The sequence below is a fragment of the Myotis davidii genome, unplaced genomic scaffold, assembly GCF_000327345.1.
Source record: "Myotis davidii unplaced genomic scaffold, ASM32734v1 scaffold226, whole genome shotgun sequence".
Classification (NCBI taxonomy): domain Eukaryota; kingdom Metazoa; phylum Chordata; class Mammalia; order Chiroptera; family Vespertilionidae; genus Myotis; species Myotis davidii.
Window position 1 is genome coordinate 856,843 of NW_006297224.1, and position 5,244 is coordinate 862,086.

Sequence of the window (5,244 nt, forward strand, 5' to 3'; positions counted from 1 at the left end):
CCGCCCCTCCGCCCACCCCGGCGCCAGCGAGCCTTCCACCTCCGGCCTCCCGCAGCGTGTGCGGCGGTTGCTGGGCGCAGGGGAGGCTCGCGGCGGCGGGGCGCTAAAGGAGTTGTAGGTACGGTCCATTTTCCTCCACTCTCTTCCTTTCCAGGCCCTTGGCTTTTTCAAGGAGCATTATAAAGACTGCTGTAGCCAGGACATAGAGATGGTGGCAGCCCTGCCCCGCCTTGATTTGTGGCCCCGGGACAGATGGAGGGCAGCCAGCATAAACCCACCATGGGACTGAGCGAGGTGAGGAGAGAGTAACCAGGTTTCCCACGCGGAGCGGAGGGGCTAGGAAATAGGGCTGTGGGAACTCCCTGCTCCACCAGGGACGCCAGCAGCCAGGTCTCAACCCGGCCCTGGGACCCGGAGGGGACAGAGGCGGATGGGAAACAGCGCTGCCCCGGAGCGAGGTCAGGGCTGGGACAGGCATGGACCCTGAGTTTCCATCCCCACCACGGCTCCACCCCCTACCCTCAAAGCTTCACCGCCTCCATTAGCCTTGGCTGTGCCCCCGCCTGTCTTCTGCCAGACTGCGCCTCAGTGTTCCCATCCGGAGCATGGGTGACCTCTCTGGCTGGTTCCCTGACAGCCAGACCCCGGGCCCACCCTGCCGCCTTCCAGGGCTGCCACCAGTGGCTGTTTACGCCAAGGTGCACCTAGCGGAGCCTTCAGACAGGGGGCTGGGGCAGGGACCGTGCCCATCTCCATCAACTTAGTGTTGGTGGCAGCCCCAGGGGCTCCGAGGCTTCTGCGGGAGAGCGAGGCAGGGCAGCTGCTCTTCCCACCTCTAGTCCTCTTTCCGCGAGGCCCCAGCTCCCCCTGGGCCTGTCTCTCGTCTTCCCTTTACCTTGTCGTTTGCACGCAGCGACCTGGGACAGCTCACAAACCCGGCCCCTGAATCCCAGCGTGGGTGCTGTTTATTCGGATACCCTCTCCCATCGTCTTCCTGCTGAGTCTTCAGGGCCCGCTTCAGTTATCACCACTTCCTCCAGGAAGCAGGCCCTGATTTAGCCCACAATTGACTGCTTTCTGATGAGGGCTCCCACGTTGGGGTAGGAGCCCTCTTATGAGAGCGCGGACCTCAGCTGGCCTGTATCAGTTTCCTCTGCATGTGAGCATCCTCCTCTTGTGCTAAATCCTTACCGACTGAACCAACCCGTGGGCTGCGCTGGGCAGTGCGGAGAGCGCGGGCTCGTTGTCAGGGACATGGGCTCGAGTTCTGACAATGCCACAAACGTGCTGTGTGACGTTGGACCCCGCCCTTCCCCTCTCTGGGCCTCAGTTCCTAAACCTGTACAGGAAACAGATGCTCCGAGGCCCCCAGAGTGCCTTCCTGCTCAGACACTCAGGGTATAGAGTGCCCTCTGCACCAACTGTGGGCAGCAAAGACTTAATCAGAGGAGCTCATCTTTGTTGCTACTGTGTCTACCAACGATTTTTACAGAGTGTGTAAGGGAGGAGGAGAGAGAGGGAGAGAGATAGAAACATCCATGAAAGACACATCCATCATTTGCCTCCCACACAAGCCCTAACCAGGGCCAGGGATCCAGCCTGCAACCAAGGTACGTGCCCTTGACTGAATTGAATTGCGCCTGTGGCTTTCAGTTTGAGGGCCAACGCTCTAACCTCTGAGCACCCGGCCAGGGCGAGAGGACATTTTTTAAAATATATATATTTTATTGATTTTTTTACAGAGAGGAAGGAAGAGGCATAGAGAGGTAGAAACATCAATGAGAGAGAAACATTAATCAGCTGCCTCCTGCACACCTCCTACTGGGGATGTGCCTGCAAACCAAGGTACATGCCCTTGACCGGAATCGGACCTGGGACCTTTCAGTCCGCAGGCCGATGCTCTATCCATTGAGTCAAACCGGTTAGGGCGAGAGGACATTTTTAAAGCCCTATATCCAGTTCCCCAGCTTTTCCTGACATTCATTAATAAGTATATGTTAAATGTCTATTATGTGTCGATGATGTACAGTGTCTAAGGGCATGTAGTATATATTGAAACACAACTGAATTTATATTCCAGTTCTGTCACTTTCAATGGAAGGAAAAAAGTTTTAGTCTCACTTAGAGTAATTTATACTGCTTCCATATGCATTATGGTTTTTGAGGAAAATATCAATTATTTTGTGTCCGGTTGTTAATGCTACTGTTAAATTTAATTGATATTTCTAAAATCTAGGGAGGTGTGGGTATGAAGAATGATTTTAGACTATTTAGCTAAGTGAAGCATCCAAATTTAGAGGACTAAGAACTGTCCATAAATTTTTGCTGAATGACATGTGGTGGAGTCACTAGATGTCACTATTGCACAACTTTGCTACAAAAGGATAACCTCTAAAATTTAGAGGTTAAATACAGTATACAGTTACAGAACACACAGCAGGGAAAGACAAGAACTGTTTCTATTAAGGGGTATACATTTGTACCTACATAATATTTATATAAGAAATGAAGTTCCCAAGCAGTGTGTTTTGATATTATCTCACCCTGTTTCTTCAGTAGGTCTATCAGAGAATGGAAGCATTGATAAAATCAATAAAGGCCTTAGATCATCTGGCATCTTCTCTCCCTACACCACTGTATAGGTTTGGAATTAAGATTTAGGGAGGTGAAGTGACAAGAAATTTACTCAACATTAATAGCAAATTAAAAGCAGAGTTTGCCCAACTCTTTTTATAATAGCACACCATCCCTTATTAATATATGCAATCAAAGAGACACTCTAATAAAACAAGGTGAAAATAGAACCTCTAAATCCATCAGAATTTTTCACAACTTTAAAAGCAAAGCTTACAGCCCTAGCTGGTTTGGCTCAGTGGATAGAGTGTTGGCCTGCGGACTGAAGGATCCTAGGTTCGATTCCAGTCGAGGGCACGTGCCTGAGTTGGGGGCTCAATCCCCAGTAGGGGGCGTGCAGGAGGCAGCCAATCAATGATTCTCTCATCATTGACATTTCTACCTCTCTCTCCTCTCCTTTCCTCTCTCTGAAATCAATAAAAATGTATTTTCAAGAAGATAAAAGCAAAGCTTACATATGATGATAATGGTGCATACTTATAATAAAAATTATTAGTTGAATACCATGGCTTTTGCTATGATCTATATAAAAATCTCACTTTATTCCCATAACTGCAAGATTCCACAATTCCAAAAAGGATTTTAAGAAGATTACTAAAATAAATATAGCATAAAAATTTTAAAAACTGATGCAATCATAAATGTAAGATACTGGAATATAAACCACTATGAAGTCTTTTTTTAGTATACAAAATCATGCCACAATTTCCAGTAAATTTAGATTTGGTTAGCTATTTTAAAATTTGATTCTGCTTTCTCTAGCTGTGAGCACAAAGTAAGAAAAATGGATGGTACTATGCCCATTAAAAGATAATGAAATATTATAACTTACCAAGATCTTACAACTAGCTTATTTATGATTTTAAAGCCTTCATTCTTTTCATTATGCTAGCTATCCAGACATCTGATAAGAGGGCTCCTTACGATATAGTCACTGTAACCCTTAAATACCTGGATCACTACAATTATCCCTAAATTTCACAGGTAGGCTTTTGTTTTCAAATAATTTCACAGAGCTATTGATAAGATGTGTTCCTATCAAGAAATTGGGTCCTTAAAATGAGTTATTAAGAGAAAGATAAATTTTGAATTTAATCTTCATTTTAAATTTTTAAATTGATATTATAAAAATAGGCATTTTAAAAATTAAATAAGAGAGAAAGAGGTGTCCAGGGGAAGAAGTTCAAAGAAAAAATAGAGATGAGGAGATCTCTAGAGTGAAGAAGAAAGCAGCCAGGCACAGTATTAAAAAAGAGGGAAGGGACCATGGGGAGAGAGTTACAGCCTTGCCTGCTTCTGATCCCTATTACTCAAGTATCTGTTTTTTTCTTCTTCACCTTCCTCCAAAATTGTACCCAAAAACCTATCCTAGTCAAGGTCCTCGCTCTTCAAAACTTCTACTTTTCAAATATTTATTCTGTAGGAGTAGAACCTTTTTTTTCGTTAAACTGTTGATTCTTTATATGTTTCTGCAGCATAATTATGAAGGATATTACTCATTCTAGAATTTGTTTCCTTTTTCTTAATGTATTTGAAAACCCTATTTTTGATGTTAGAATCTCTTACTCTCCTATGAAAGATGCCTTTCTTGTTAAACAAGCAGAATGTTTTTGCTTTTGTTGTCATTTTGAGTGGTATTTTTTTTTTCAGTTCATTCAGGTTTATTTCACAAATATTTATTAAGTGCCTGCATGTCCTACCTACTATGTAGATCAAGAATAAAACCAGATATGATTTCTCCTCTGATGAATTCCAATTCCATCCAAGATGAAATAGTCTTACTACAACCTTTTGTCTACTGCTCACGACCAAAAACTATGGATAAAATGCAAAGAGCAACTACCAGAAGTCTCAAAAGTAAACAAAAGCAGATAGATTGTGAAGAGGGGTCAAAACTACAGGTGTGAAATCCTCCTGTGCTTGCATTTTTGACTTGAAGGCAGGTCCCTATCATGCCACCGTTTAAGGACAGCACAGAAGGCAAAAACTACAACAGGAAACCCATTTGTATGGCCTAAAAGTCTTGGGGAGTAGATCCTGTGTTCCAAAGAAAGTCTGAGGAGGCATTGTTTTGCAGCTTTTCCCCAGGAGCAAACCCTATACATGGCATATGGCAGCTAAAACTCAGAGAAAAACCCCATCTGACCAGAGAAACCAAGAAAAGAGCCCTTGAGAAACATAGCGTGTGGTGGGTGGAGGTATAGATCCAGGAGAGGAGGAAGCTGGAGAAAGAGGCTCCTTAATTCTGTGTATGAACCTAACCAAGTGTCTTGGTCCCTCCAGCTATGCATACATGCCCAGCCAACCAATGGGGGCCAAGGCACGCTCTGCACATGCCCAGCCAACCAATGGGGGCCGAGGTGCGCTCTGCGCATGCCTAGCCAACCAACTTCCAGAACTTTCCGGGTAAAAGCAGCAGACGCTGCTTGCGCACTTCCTCGCTCTCTGGCCGCTGCTGGTGTCCCTGCCGCCTGCGCTGATCCCTCCGGGAGAAGCCCATCTTGGGAAAGGTAGTGGCTGTACCCCTGGGGGTCTCCTCATGTCCCCTGCCGGCCCCACAGCCTCCCACCCCGGGACGCCGAGCTTCCCTGGGGAACGCCGGGAGCGGGG

At 45.8% G+C, this 5,244-nt stretch overlaps 1 long non-coding RNA gene across 1 annotated transcript in view; it reads left to right on the forward strand.

The window, feature by feature from the left end:
• Positions 1–49: 49 nt before the first annotated feature.
• Positions 50–5,244, forward strand: part of LOC107184543 — a 10,961-nt gene continuing 5,766 nt past the window's right edge. Inside the window, exon 1 of the long non-coding RNA XR_001515396.1 lies at positions 50–118. This is a non-coding gene — a long non-coding RNA (uncharacterized LOC107184543). The remainder of the gene's footprint in view (positions 119–5,244) is intronic.